This window comes from Strix uralensis, unplaced genomic scaffold (assembly GCF_047716275.1).
Source record: "Strix uralensis isolate ZFMK-TIS-50842 unplaced genomic scaffold, bStrUra1 scaffold_41, whole genome shotgun sequence".
Classification (NCBI taxonomy): Eukaryota; Metazoa; Chordata; class Aves; order Strigiformes; family Strigidae; genus Strix; species Strix uralensis.
The window spans coordinates 105,650-120,979 of record NW_027436712.1 but is presented as its reverse complement, the minus strand read 5'-3'; the positions used below and the strand labels follow the sequence as shown (position 1 = coordinate 120,979).

General features: G+C 40.7%; 1 pseudogene; it reads right to left on the bottom strand.

Moving 5' to 3' along the window:
• Positions 1-14,431: 14,431 nt before the first annotated feature.
• Positions 14,432-15,071, bottom strand: LOC141938461 (hydrocephalus-inducing protein-like; annotated as a pseudogene).
• Positions 15,072-15,330: the final 259 nt, after the last annotated feature.

Here is a 15,330-nt window from a genome sequence, read left to right as displayed (position 1 = left end):
CTGTTCACATTCCTTCGCAGAATCGCTTTTGTGCATAAAACAGTAACACTTGTTCAGAACGAAAGAAAGCACAGAGCCCCAGACTTTACGTTGTCCTGGAGAGCTTGCAGAGCACTGGGGAAAAGCAGGCAGAGAATTCCCTGCTAGCACCTTCTCTGTGCCTGGGAAACAGAAGTGTTCCCATTGCTTCGCAGAATCGCTTTTGTGCAGAAAACAGTAACACTTGTTCAGAACGAAAGAAAGCACAGAGCCCCAGATTTTATGTTGTCCTGGAGAGCTTGCAGAGCACTGGGGAAAGGCAGGCAGAGAATTCCCTGCTAGCACCTTCTCTGTGCCTGGGAAGCAGAAGTGTTCACATTGCTTCGCAGAATCGCTTTTGTGCAGAAAACAGTAACACTTGTTCAGAACGAAAGAAAGCACAGAGCCCCAGATTTGCTGTTGTCCTGGAGAGCTTGCAGAGCACTGGGGAAAGGCAGGCAGAGAATTCCCTGCTAGCACCTTCTCTGTGCCTGTTCACATTGCTTCGCAGAATCGCTTTTGTGCAGAAAACAGTAACACTTGTTCAGACGAAAGAAAGCACAGAGCCCCAGATTTTATGTTGTCCTGGAGAGCATGCAGAGCACTGGGGAAAGGCAGGCAGAGAATTCCCTGCTAGCACCTTCTCTGTGCCTGTTCACATTGCTTCGCAGAATCGCTTTTGTGCAGAAAACAGTAACACTTGTTCAGAACGAAAGAAAGCACAGAGCCCCAGATTTTATGTTGTCCTGGAGAGCTTGCAGAGCACTGGGGAAAGGCAGGCAGAGAATTCCCTGCTAGCACCTTCTCTGTGCCTGGGAAGCAGAAGTCTTCACATTGCTTCGCAGAATCACTTTTGTGCAGAAAACAGTAACACTTGTTCAGAACGAAAGAAAGCACAGAGCCCCAGATTTTATGTTTTCCTGGAGAGCTTGCAGAGCACTGGGGAAAGGCAGGCAGAGAATTCCCTGCTAGCACCTTCTCTGTGCCTGGGAAGCAGAAGTGTTCACATTGCTTCGCAGAATCGCTTTTGTGCAGAAAACAATAACAGTTGTTCAGAAGGAAAGAAAGCACAGAGCCCCAGATTTTATGTTGTCCTGGAGAGCTTGCAGAGCACTGGGGAAAAGCAGGCAGAGAATTCCCTGCTAGCACCTTCTCTGTGCCTGGGAAACAGAAGTGTTCACATTGCTTCGCAGAATCGCTTTTGTGCAGAAAACAGTAACAGTTGTTCAGAACGAAAGAAAGCACAGAGCCCCAGATTTTATGTTGTCCTGGAGAGCTTGCAGAGCACTGGGGAAAGGCAGGCAGAGAATTCCCTGCTAGCACCTTCTCTGTGCCTGGGAAACAGAAGTGTTCCCATTGCTTCGCAGAATCGCTTTTGTGCAGAAAACAGTAACACTTGTTCAGAACGAAAGAAAGCACAGAGCCCCAGATTTTCTGTTGTCCTGGAGAGCTTGCAGAGCACTGGGGAAAGGCAGGCAGAGAATTCCCTGCTAGCACCTTCTCTGTCCCTGTTCACATTGCTTCGCAGAATCGCTTTTGTGCAGAAAACAGTAACACTTGTTCAGAACGAAAGAAAGCACAGAGCCCCAGATTTTATGTTGTCCTGGAGAGCTTGCAGAGCACTGGGGAAAGGCAGGCAGAGAATTCTCTGCTAGCACCTTCTCTGTGCCTGCGAAGGAGAAGTGTTCCCATTGCTTTGGAGAATCGCTTTTGTGCAAGTGATACCAAACTGGGAGGTGCTGATGACTCTCTTGAAGGACAGGAGGCATTGCAGAGGGGTCTAGATAGATTGGAGCACTGGGCAATCGTTAATGGGATGAAATTTAAGAAATGAAAATACCGGCTTCTGCACTTGGGAGGGCGCTACGGCAGGCACAAGCGTAATAGGGAGAGGAGTAGCTGGAGAGCATCCCTGCAGAAAGGGATCCAGGGGCACTGGCTGACAGCAGGCTCAGTGTGAGCCAGCAGCGTGCGCCCTGGCAGCCAAGAGCGCAAACCGCACCCTGGGGTGCATCAACCACAGCATAAGCAGCCGGGCAAAAGAGGGGATTATCCTGCTGTGTTCAGCGTTGTTGCGGCCTCACCTTGAGTGCTGTGGTAGTTCTGGGCCCCACCGTTTGAGAAGGCTGTGAAGGTCCTGGAATGTGTCCCGAGGAGGGCAAGCAAGCTGGTGAAAGGGCTGGAAGGACTATCCTGTGAGGAGCAGTGGGGGACTTTGGGTTTGTCTGGCTTGGTGAGAAGGAGGCTGAGGGGTGACCTCATTGTTCTCTAGAGCTTCCTGAGGAGGGGGAAGGGGAGGGGGAGGTGCTGATCTCTTCTCCCTGGTATCCAGGGTGAGGGTGTGTGGGAAAGGTTCAAAGCTGCGCCAGGGGAGGTTTAGGGCGGACATTAGGAAGCATTTGTTTGCCAAGAGGGAGGTCAAACACTGGAACAAAATTCCTGCAGAGGTGGTTGATGCCCCAAGCCTGTCAGTGTTTAAGAGGGCTCTGGACAATGCCCTTAACAACAGGCTTTAACTTTTGGTCAGCACTGAAGTGGTCACGCAGTGGGACTGGACAATCCTAGTAGGTTTCTTCCAGCTGAACTATACATTCCCTTCCCCATTTCCCATTTCCCTTCCCCACTTCCACTTCCCTCCCAGTGAGACGAACAGCAAGGAGACTGTCGCTTGCCTGAAATGTCAGGGCTTTTTGAGCTCCAAAACCACTTTCAAGGACACGCATCACAAAGGTTACAAGGGCTAACAGGATTTTATTGTCTTTTTCTCAAGCTGTTTCAGAGCAGATGCTCACAAGCATTAACATGGTGCAGATGCGTAGCCAGGAGCAGGCTGATGCAATCCTCGGTTTAGCTTGAAAAAAACATCACTTGAAGCCTGGCAAAGGCAAGTGAGAGCCACAGAAAGTCACAAATGTCCTGCGTCGTGTGGAGGGACAGATGCGTGGATATTATGGTTAAGAAAATATTAATCTTTGCCGGAAAAAGGAAAGCAGATAACTGAGATGCACAGAGAAGGTGCTCTTGAGAGCAAACTGAAAAGTTTTAAGAATGTGACCTTTCTCCCTTTTTTTGGGAATGAACTATTTTCACATGAATTTCCATCCTGGCATCCAAAAACCACCTAAACATTCCTGCACCTAGTTTATAATTATTTTTATATTTTTATAATTACATTTTAATAATATTTATATTTTTATAATTTTATTTTTTATTATTATATTTTTTTGCTCTTTACTTTTTATTCTTTTGATTGGGCTTTTAAAATTATTTTTATCCTTAGTTTTCCTCTCGCGTTTCTACATCCTTTCTTTCAGACTGTAAGAAAGGACGATCATCAATGCCACATTTGATTTATATAATTTTTAGAATTATATTTGTATAATTCGATGTTTTAACTGTTTATATTTGTTTTAAAAGCTATTCCTATAACTATTTTATAACTATTTGAATGGCTATTTTTATTATTAATTTTCCTCTTTACCTTTTATTCTTTTAATTGGGCTTTTAAAATTATTTTTATCCTTAGTTTTGCTCTCATGTTTCTAAATTCTTTGTTTCAGACTCTAAGAAAGGACTATCATCAATGCCACGTTTGATTTATATAATTTTTTAGAATTCTATTAAGGTAATTCGATTTTATAGCTTTTTACATTTGTTTTTATAGCTTTTCCTATAACTATTTTATAACTATTTGGCTATTTGTATTGTTAATTTTGCTCTTTAATTTTATTCTTGTAATTGGGCTTTTAAAATTATTTTTATCCTTAGTTTTGCTCTCATGTTTCTAAATCCTTTGTTGCAGACTCTAAGAAAGGACTATCATCAATGCCACGTTTGATTTATATAATTTTTAGAATTATATTTGTATAATTCGATGTTTTAACTGTTTATATTTGTTTTAAAAGCTATTCCTATAACTATTTTATAACTATTTGAATGGCTATTTTTATTATTAATTTTGCTATTTACTTTTTATTCTTTTAATTGGGCTTTTAAAAATTATTTTTATCCTTAGTTTTGCTGTCGTGTTTCTAAATCCTTTGTTGCAGACTCTAAGAAAGGACGATCATCAATGCCACATTTGACTTAAATAATTTCTAGAATTCTATTTTGATATTTCGATTTTATAGCTTTTTATATTTGTTTTTATAGCTATTCCTATAACTATTTTTATAACTATTTGAATGGCTATTTTTATTATCATTTTTGCTCTTTACTTTTTATTCTTTTAATTGGGCTTTTTAAATTATTTTTATCCTTAGTTTTGCTCTCGTGTTTCTAAATCCTTTGTTTCAGACTGTAAGAAAGGACGATCATCAATGCCACGTTTGATTTATATAATTTTTAGAATTCTATTTTTATAATTCGATTTCATAACTGTTTATATTTGTTTTTATAGGTATTCCTATAACGATTTTATAACTATTTGAATGGCTATTTTTATTATTAATTTTCCTCTTTACTTTTATTCTTTTAATTGGGCTTTTAAAATTATTTTTATCCTTAGTTTTGCTCTCATGTTTCTAAATCCTTTGTTTCAGACTGTAAGAAAGGACGATCATCAATGCCACCTTTGACTTAAATAATTTCTAGAATTCTATTGTGATAATTTGCTTTTATAGCTTTTTATATTTGTTTTTATAGCCATTCCTATAATTATTTTATAACTATTTGAATGGCTAATTTTATTATTAATTTTGCTCTTTACTTTTATTCTTTTAATTGGGCTTTTAAAATTATGTTTATCCTTAGTTTTGCTCTCATGTTTCTAAATCCTTTGTTTCAGTCAGTAAGAAAGGACTATCATCAATGCCACGTTTGACTTAAATAATTTCTAGAATTCTATTGTGATAATTTGATTTTATAACTGTTTATATTTGTTTTTATAGCTATTCCTATAATTGTGTTTATAACTATTTGAATGGCTATTTTTATTATTAATTTTGCTCTTTACTTTTATTCTTTTAATTGGGCTTTTAAAATTATTTTTATCCTTAGTTTTGCTCTTGTTTCTAAATTCTTTGTTTCAGACTGTAAGAAAGGATGATCATCAATGCCACGTTTGATTTATATAATTTTTAGAATTCTATTTTGATAATTCGATTTTATAGCTTTTTATATTTGTTTTTATAGGTATTCCTATAACGATTTTATAACTATTTGAATGACTATTTTTATTATTAATTTTCCTCTTTACTTTTATTCTTTCAATTGGGCTTTTAAAATTATTTTTATCCTTAGTTTTGCTCTCGTGTTTCTAAATTCTTTGTTTCAGACTCTAAGAAAGGTTGATCATCAATGCCACGTTTGATTTACATAATTTTTTAGAATTCTATTAAGGTAATTCGATTTTATAGCTTTTTACATTTGTTTTTATAGCTTTTCCTATAACTATTTTATAACTATTTGAATGGCTATTTTTATTATCATTTTTGCTCTTTACTTTTTATTCTTTTATTTGGGCTTTTTAAATTATTTTTAGCCTTTGTTTTGCTCTCGTGTTTCTAAATTCTGTTTCAGACTCTAAGAAAGGATGATCATCAATGCCACGTTTGATTTACATAATTTTTTAGAATTCTATTAAGGTAATTCTATTTTATAGCTTTTTAGATTTGTTTTTATAGCTTTTCCTATAACTATTTTATAACTATTTGGCTGTTTGTATTGTTAATTTTGCTCTTTACTTTTATTCTTTTAATTGGGCTTTTAAAATTATTTTTATCCTTAGTTTGGCTCTCGTGTTTCTAAATTCTTTGTTTCAGAATCTAAGAAAGGACTATCATCAATGCCACGTATGATTTATATAATTTTTAGAATTCTGATAATTAGAATTCATAACTGTTTATATTTGTTTTTATAGCTATTCCTATAATTATTTTTATAACTATTTGAATGGCTATTTTTATTATTAATTTTGGTCTATACTTTTTATTCTTTTAATTGGGCTTTTTAAATTATTTTTATGCTTGGTTTTGCTCTCATGTTTCTAAATTCTTTGTTTCAGACTGTAAGAAAGGACTATCATCAATGCCACGTTTGATTTACATAATTTTTTAGAATTCTATTAAGGTAATTCGATTTTATATCTTCTTATATTTGTTTCTATAGCTATTCCTATAACTATTTTTATAACTCTTTGAATGGTTATTTTTAATATTATTACTCTTTACTTTATATTCTTTTAATTGGGCTATTTTTATTATTTTTATCCTTAGTTTTGCTCTCGTGTTTCTAAATCCTTTGATTCACACTCTAAGAAAGGACTATCATCGACATCTTTGACTTAAATAATTTCTAGAATTCTATTTTGATAATTCGATTTTATAGCTTTTTACATTTGTTTTTATAGCTTTTCCTATAACTATTTTATAACTATTTGAATGGCTATTTTTATTATTAATTTTGCTCTTTACTTTTATTCTTTAATTGGGCTTTTTTTAATTATTTTTAGCCTTAGTTTTGCTCTCGTGTTTCTAAATTCTTTGTTTCAGTCAGTAAGAAAGGACAATCATCAATGCCACGTTTGATTTATGTAATGTTTAGAATTCTATTTTGATAATTCGATTTTATAGCTTTTTAGATTTGCTTTTATAGCTATTCCTATAACTATTTTATAACTATTTGAATGGCTATTTTTATTATTAATTTTCCTCTTTACTTTTATTCTTTTAATTGGGCATTTAAAATTTTTAGCCTTAGTTTTGCTCTCATGTTTCTAAATCTTTGTTTCACACTCTAAGAAAGGACTATCATCAATGCCATCTTTGACTTAAATAATTTCTAGAATTCTATTTTGAAAATTCAATTTTATATCTTTTTATATTTGCTTTATAGCTATCCCTATAACTATTTTTATAACTATTTGAATGGTTATTTTTAATATTATTTTTACTCTTTACTTTATATTCTTTTAATTGGGCTTTTTTTATTATTTTTATCCTTAGTTTTGCTCTCGTGTTTCTAAATTCTTTGTTTCAGACTCTAAGAAAGGACGATCATCAATGCCACGTTTGATTTATATAATTTTGATATTTCGATTTTATAGCTTTTTACATTTGTTTTTATAGCTTTTCCTATAACTATTTTATAACTATTTGGCTGGCTATTTTTATTGTTAAATTTGCTCTTTACTTTTATTGTTGTAATTGGGCTTTTAAAATTATTTTTATCCTTAGTTTTGCTCTCATGTTTCTAAATCCTTTGTTGCAGACTCTAAGAAAGGTCTATCATCAATGCCACGTATGATTTATATAATTTTTAGAATTCTGATAATTAGAATTCATAACTGTTTATATTTGTTTTTATAGCTATTCCCATAACTATTTTATAACTATTTGAATGACTATTTTTATTATTAATTTTGCTCTTTACTTTTTATTCTTTTAATTGGGCTTTTAAAAATTATTTTTATCCTTAGTTTTGCTCTCGTGTTTCTAAATCCTTTGTTTCAGACTGTAAGAAAGGACAATCATCAATGCCACGTTTGACTTAAATAATTTCTAGAATTCTATTTTGATATTTCGATTTTATAGCTTTTTATATTTGTTTTTATAGCTATTCCTATAACTATTTTATAACTATTTGAATGGCTATTTTTATTATTAATTTTCCTCTTTACTTTTATTCTTTCAATTGGGCTTTTAAAATTATTTTTATCCTTAGTTTTGCTCTCGTGTTTCTAAATCCTTTGTTTCAGACTGTAAGAAAGGACTATCATCAATGCCACGTTTGATTTATATAATTTTTAGAATTCTATATTTATAATTCGATTTCATAACTGTTTATATTTGTTTTTATAGGTATTCCTATAACGATTTTATAACTATTTGAATGGCTATTTTTATTATTAATTTTGCTCTTTATTTTTTTTTAATTGGGCTTTTTTAATTATTTTTATCCTTAGTTTTGCTCTCGTGTTTCTAAATTCTTTGTTTCAGACTGTAAGAAAGGACGATCATCAATGCCACGTTTGACTTAAATAATTTCTAGAATTCTATTTTGATAATTCGATTTTATATCTTTTTATATTTGTTTCTATAGCTATTCCTATAACTATTTTTATAACTATTTGAATGGCTATTTTTATTATTAATTTTCCTCTTTATATTCTTTTAATTGGGCTATTTTTATTATTTTTATCCTTAGTTTTGCTCTCATGTTTCTAAATTCTTTGTTTCAGACTGTAAGAAAGGACTATCATCAATGCCACCTTTGATTTATATAATTTCTAGAATTCTATTTTGATAATTCGATTTTATAGCTTTTTAGATTTGTTTTTATAGCTATTCCTATAATTATTTTATAACTATTTGAATGGCTATTTTTATTATTAATTTTGCTCTTTACTTTTTATTCTTTAATTGGGCTTTTTTTAATTATTTTTATCCTTAGTTTTGCTCTCGTGTTTCTAAATTCTTTGTTTCAGACTTTAAGAAAGGACGATCATCAATGCCACGTTTGATTTATATAATTTTTAGAATTCTATTTTGATATTTCGATTTTATAGCTTTTTACATTTGTTTTTATAGCTATTCCTATAACTATTTTATAACTATTTGAATGGCTATTTTTATTATTAATTTTCCTCTTTAATTTTTATTCTTTTAATTGGGCTTTTAAAATTATTTTTATCCTTAGTTTTGCTCTCGTTTCTAAATCCTTTGTTTCAGACTGTAAGAAAGGATGATCATCAATGCCACGTTTGACTTAAATAATTTCTAGAATTCTATTTTGATAATTCGATTTTATAGATTTTTATATTTGTTTTTATAGCTATACCTATAACTATTTTATAACTATTTGAATGGCTATTTTTATTATTATTTTTGCTCTTTACTTTTTATTCTTTAATTGGGCTTTTTTTTATTATTTTTATCCTTAGTTTTGCTCTCGTGTTTCTAAATTCTTTGTTTCAGTCTGTAAGAAAGGACTATCATCAATGCTACCTTTGATTTATATAATTTCTAGAATTCTATTTTGATATTTCGATTTTATAGCTTTTTAGATTTGTTTTTATAGCTATTCCTATAACTATTTTATAACTATTTGAGTGGCTATTTTTTTATTAATTTTGCTCTTTACTTTTATTCTTTTAATTGGTCTTTTTAAATTATTTTTATCCGTAGTTTTGCTCTCGTGTTTCTAAATTCTTTGTTTCATTTTGATAATTCGATTTTATAGCTTTTTATATTTGTTTTTATAGCTATTCCTATAACTATTTTATAACTATTTGAATGGCTATTTTTATTATTAATTTTGCTCTTTTTATTCTTTTAATTGGGCTTTTTTTACTATTTTTATCCTTTGTTTTGCTCTCGTGTTTCTAAATCCTTTGTTTCAGACTGTAAGAAAGGGCTATCATCAATGCCACATTTGACTTAGGATGATAAAGTGGCAGCAAGAAAGCAGGCCAGGTATTCCCTGTTTCCTCAAGAGCGAGAATCTGCAGAATGAGGACCAGGACCAATGACACACTTTGAAAAGAGGAGGAGCGAGAAGGAGGTACGTGGTATTTTCCAAAGTATTACACTTGCCAACGCCAGTCGTACTTTCGGCCCTCCAAAACCTGCTCTGCTGTGCTTCTGGGCCAGGCATGGGAAGGAGAGCCAGGGCACGAGGGGTGTTTCTGGCTTGGTGGTGCCAGAGCCGCAGGCAAGGACGGAGCCAAAAGGACTCAGAGGAGCCCTGACAAGGGGCTGTGCTCAGTGCTACAGAGGACAAGCAGCAACCCCCGGGGGCCACCCTCGGGGCGCACCCTGGGAGTCTAGAAAGCTTCCTCCCCCCGGATGCGGGGCACGAGGGCCACCTTCATGGAGCAAGAGCAGCAGGCAACTGGCCAGCATGGCCCAAAGGACCCCTGGCCAGGGGCCGTGCTCAGCGCTGCAGAGGAAGGCAAAAAACCCCAGGGGACACCTGCTAGCCCACCGTGGGGGAAAAAAAGCCTTCCTCCCCCCAGCTGAAGGTCATGAGAGGCCATCTTCGTGGTGCACGAGCAGCAGGCAGTAAGCCAGCCAAAAGGGACCGGAGGACCCCTGGCAAGTGGTCCTGCTCAGTGCTGCAGAGGAAGGCAAAAAACCCCCGGGGACCAGTGCCAATGTGCCCTGGGGGAAAATTCCTTCCTGACCCCAGAGTGCTGGCGATCGGCTATTCCCTGAGCAGGTGAGCAAGACCTGCCTCCTCATCCCACAGGCTGGTCATGCCTCCCAGGAGATGCCCAAGCCCTGTTCTCCCTCACCTTGGAGCCATCTCAGGGGCTTCCGAGAGTGGCCAAATGCCCCTGGTCAGATTGACCTTGGGGGCAAGAATCTTTCCTGTGCCTGTCTAGCGGGTGCTTCAAAGCACTGGGACCCCTGACAACATCCCTGCATCCCATTTCTTACGGCTGCTGCCCCTGGCTCCGCAGGGGTGAGGACGGCGAGTTCTGCAGTGCTCCTCAAGAAGGCATTCATTCCCTTCGGCTGGCCACGGCTCTCCAGCAGAAACGGCCTGATAGCCTAGGGCACATCCAGCGCTTGGTGGCTCTTCTCATCTCCTGAGGGGTTTGCATCTGTTCCCGGAAGGCTTGAAGCAGGATTTCCATCCATCAGATGAGATTTGAAGGTGGCCCTGCCAGGAGCTGGCCTTGCAGCAGAGAACCTCCAGCATCCTCGAGCAGGTTCCAGCCTTCCTCCCTCAGCCCCCTCCCAGTAATCCCACCCTCTCCTCAAGGGCTTCCTCTCAGATGTCTTTGGGCTGCCCCTGGGGCAGCTCTGGCACAGCTGGACACTGGCAGGTGCCCCCTTTTATACTGCCCCGGGGCACTGCGACTGCTGCGTTGCCGGGGGTGACATTGTGACGTGGGGGCGGCATTGTGACGTGGGGGTGACTGACAGTGCCCCCCACGCGCAGCCCCGCCCGCCCCCTCCACCCAGCACCCTTCAGAGGAAGCCTTTGGGGTGCTGACCTCGAGGCAGTCGCTGTGCCCAGGAGGCCCAGGGGCTGTCCCTGCCCTTGGTGGCCATGCGCTGGGCACAGCTGAAACTGCCTGGATTGGTGGGGGGATGAAGTTACTGATGAGGTTATTCAGATGCAAAGGAGCTGCTTTTTTTGGTTTTCTTTTAAATTAATAAAAGCAACGATATAAACCAATCCTCTAGCACATGCCTGGTAATGAATCAGTCTGCAAAACTAGTGAAATGAGGGCGGAAAGCTGCCAGGCTATGTTGACTCAGTTAAAGAATCACAACATTTTGATGCCAGCCAGGTGTGAAGAGACAGGCCCTCGCCCCTGTCCAGACATGGCTCTGATGGAGCAGCAGGCAGAGTGAGGCTAGAGATGAGTTCCCTTGCCAGGAGTGCCCCCTCTGCAGAGGGCTGTTAGGAAGAAGACAGCCTGTCAGGAGCCAGGACTTCAAACCACATCTACTTTATCAGCTAAAACCTGCACTTTGAGTCACACTTGGAAACGAACCAGTTTCCAAGGCAGTGCATCTTAAGAGCATGCTTTCCTCTTTGCAAGGGCCCTGCAAGGCCAGGAGGTGCTGAAATAGCACATCCTGAAAGAATTTAACTCTGGCAGTACTAACTGCATTCCCAGACAGTGCTCAGTATCAATCGATCACTGCACTGACTGCCACATCCAAAAACACAGGTCGTATCGTTTAGAACAGACTAGAATAGACTGTTTCATGTGGAAGGGACGTACAGCGACCATCCAGTCCAACTGCTTGATCAATTCAGGGCTGACCAAAAGTTAAAACCTGTTGTTAAGGGCGTTGTCCAGATGCCTCTTAAACACTGACAAGCTTGGGGCATCAACCACCTCTCCAGGAATTTTGTTCCAGTGTTTGACCTCCCTCTTGGCAAACAAATGCTTCCTAATAACAGGACGTCTTGGCTCAACCGTTCATCTCCATCGAGGAGGCTGGTCCTAGCAGGGACGAAGGTCCCAGGTGGAGCTCAGTGCCTGCCAAACGCTCTTTCTGCTGGTGAGAAGCCCAGAGGTTGGCTAGGGGTACTTGGAATATCCCAAAGCGCTATCCCTAAAATTTCAGATTCAAACTCCAATTCAGATAAAACTTCAGACCTACCTTACTCCATGTTTTAAGACCTTTTATTTTAATCTTTTTAGCACTTGTCATTTATTCCTTCTTTCCATCTGTCCTGAGAACTGCAGATGATGTGGAGGATGTAGCTGTCGCTGTATTCTTCCACTTTGACAAATGTTGCTTAGTATTGCTGCTGCGGAATGAGAATCCTGGCCGGCTCCTCTGGGTCCAGGCGTTGCGTATGTGGGAATGATTTCTGGCAAGAGCATTTTGAGCACTGGCGCAGTAGCAGCTTTCCTGGTGGGAAAGGTTTCTTCTGCCCCTCCTGAGAGGTGAGCCGTGATTACCAGCAGGGGCTTGAGTTGGTTGACGGGAGGCGTGTTGGTGTCAATGAGTTGTCAGTCTTTGGAATAGAGAGGATGCCCATACGATTGACGGTGATCACACCACGCGCCGCCCGCCCCCCCCCCCCCCCCCCCCCCCCCGCTAGGATTGACGCTGATCAAGCCACGCAACCAGAAGCCACCTGCAGTGACACAGGTCTGACTCCCTCCCCGCTGTCACACGAGGTCGTCTCGGCAGACACAAGGTCAGACGCTCCTGCGGGGAGCCAGGCTGCCTTGTTCGCAAAGCCCCGTCTCTCTCTCTCTCTGACTTGGTACTTAGAGAAAGACATATTTGACCTTTTTAATTATGCTGAAAACTGTGAATTACTAAACTCTTAGTTTAGACGCATTAAGCGTTCTTTTGGGGCTAGAATGTGGTTTTCTAGATGTGATGCATTCTCATTTTCTCAAATTCTTGCAGAAGCATTTAGCCATGAGTTTTTCAAAATGAATTTTGCAGTTGTTCCAGGCCTTCCTTCACTCGAAAGAATGTATTTATGCGTCACCATTTAAAACTGCATCAGACCATCCTAGTTAAATCTACGTTTTAATAACTTTATTTATTGAAATGTTTTACAGGGTCATACCTAATTTCTAGTAAGGAGAATTAATGGGTTTCGTTCAGTGAATGATGTCAGCATGCACAATATTATCAGTGTTTTTGAAGAAGGGATTGGTGACATGGTAATGTTAAATCACGCTTGTGACAGCAGAAACTCTGATTTCACAGGGGTGATGCCAGCATCATCCAGCAACTCGAGTCGCTTTAAAGGATCACATACAAGTCATTTGGCAAATGTTCTCTAATTTAACTGTATGTGTTAAAAATATGTTTTACTTTGAAATCCTTAGCCATCATGTTAAAAAACCCCTTCTATATTATCGGCTTCACTGTGTTACACTGAACTCAGGAGGACTGGGAAGAAAGCTTATCACAAATATACTAATGTGGATTCTTATCTCAGAATTTTTTTTGTATTTCCTTCTTAGATGTTTTTGAGACTTGAGAAAGTTTCTAAGTTTTGACATTTCACCCACCTAGTGGTGAAGGGATGGCAGTGGATGTAGTTCTTCTGGATTCTAGTAAAGGTTTTTGATAGTGTCCCTCATAGCATCCTTCTGGACAAGTTGTCCGACTGTGGGATGAGCAGGTTGATGGTGCACTGGGTGAAGAACTGGCTGAAGGGCAGAGCTCAAAGCCTTGTAGTGACTGAGGCTACATCTGGTTGGAGACAAGCCACCATCGGCGTTCCTCAGGATTCAGTCCTAGGGCCAGCTCTGTTCAGTATTTTATCAATGATCTCACTGGAGGAGTTGAATGTACCACTGGCAAGTTTGCCAGTGATACCAAACTGGGAGGTGCTGATGACTCTCTTGAAGGACAGGAGGCCTTGCAGAGGGATCTAGATAGATTGGAGCACTGGGCAATCATTAATGGGATGAAATTTAAGAAATGAAAATACCGGCTTCTGCACTTGGGAGGGCACTATGGCAGGCACAAGCATAATGGGGAGAGGAGTGGCTGGAGAGCATCCCTGCAGAAAGGGATGCAGGGGCGCTGGCTGACAGCAGGCTCAGTGTGAGCCAGCAGTGTGAGCCGAGCAGCACGGGCCGGCTCCCGCCACCCCCATCCATCTCCTCAGCCTTGTAGGCCACCGCCTTCCACCCCCTGCAGAGCTCATATTTCAGCACCCGACCGCTGCCTCCCGCTCAGCCACCACTGGACCCCTCCGCCATGCTGCAGAGCACCCCTGCGCAGTGTGGAGGACTCCTGCACTTGCCCCAGCCCCGGCGCCACCGGCCCCGCACCCTGGTCTGCTCTGGGTTTACTCCAAAGCAAGCAGGTTTAGTCCAAAACCAACGGTTTAGTCCAAAACTAGCGTGGTTATTGCAAAGGGAAGGGGGTTAGTCCAGAGCAACCGCTGTAGCAGTAACTGCGCCCTCAGGTCACGCCCCAACGGCTGCGGCCTTGAGCCCAAGGGGCTCCTGGGGGGGCACAGCTCACCTGTGAGGGGGAAGGCCCCGGAGGTAGTAGACCCAGGAGACACCCCCCGCCCCAGTGCAGGACACCACCATCTTGCGGGTGACGGGGGCTGTGCCAGGGGTCAGGCCACCCTCGAAGGAGATGGAGAGGGAGGTGGTCTGCTTGGAGCGCAAGCTCTCGGGGGCCCTGAGGGTGAAGGCCAGGTGCTCCACCCGGTACTGGAAGGCCATGGGCTGCAGGAAGATGTTCTTGAAGGGGATGGAGGTGCTGTCATCAGCCTGGATGGGGGAGGGGCCCTGGGACTTGGGGGGAGGGCCAGGCCCAAGAGGGGGATGCTGTATTCCCCACCAAGCAGGGAGGAGAGCTGCAGTGTGGCCCTGGCTTCACCCAGCTGGCAGGGCTCAAAGGTCACATCCATGCTCACCTCCGAGCCTCCCGGGTTGGCAGGGGACACGCCGATGGTTTTCTCCGTCAGGAAGCCGGCGCAGTTGGTCTGCACAGGGGAGAGAAGAGACCATGGAGGGGGCGGGTCACAAAAGCAGATCCAGCACCTCAGGAAGAAACAGAAGGTCCCCACCGTCACATTGTCTAGGGTCCCTGTCCCTTGCCTGTCACTGCGCCTGTCCCCCCCACCACTTGCCAGTGAGGAATGGCCATCAGGAGTGTCCAAACGTGCCCAGCAGGGACAACCCTGCACCCAAGTTCTGGAGGACCTTAAACCCCAGCCCTGGCAGTAACGGGGAAGTCTTGCATGGGCCACGGAACCTGCAAGAGCAGCTCCAGAAAGGGCAGCAGAGAACATCTGCAAGTGAAGACAGGCCGGCTGGGGACAAGCCCAGCATTGGTGGGGAGACCCGCAGGCTCATGTGGCCACCCCAGCTCAGCCAGGCCAAGCTAGAGGGGTAGGATCCCTTGA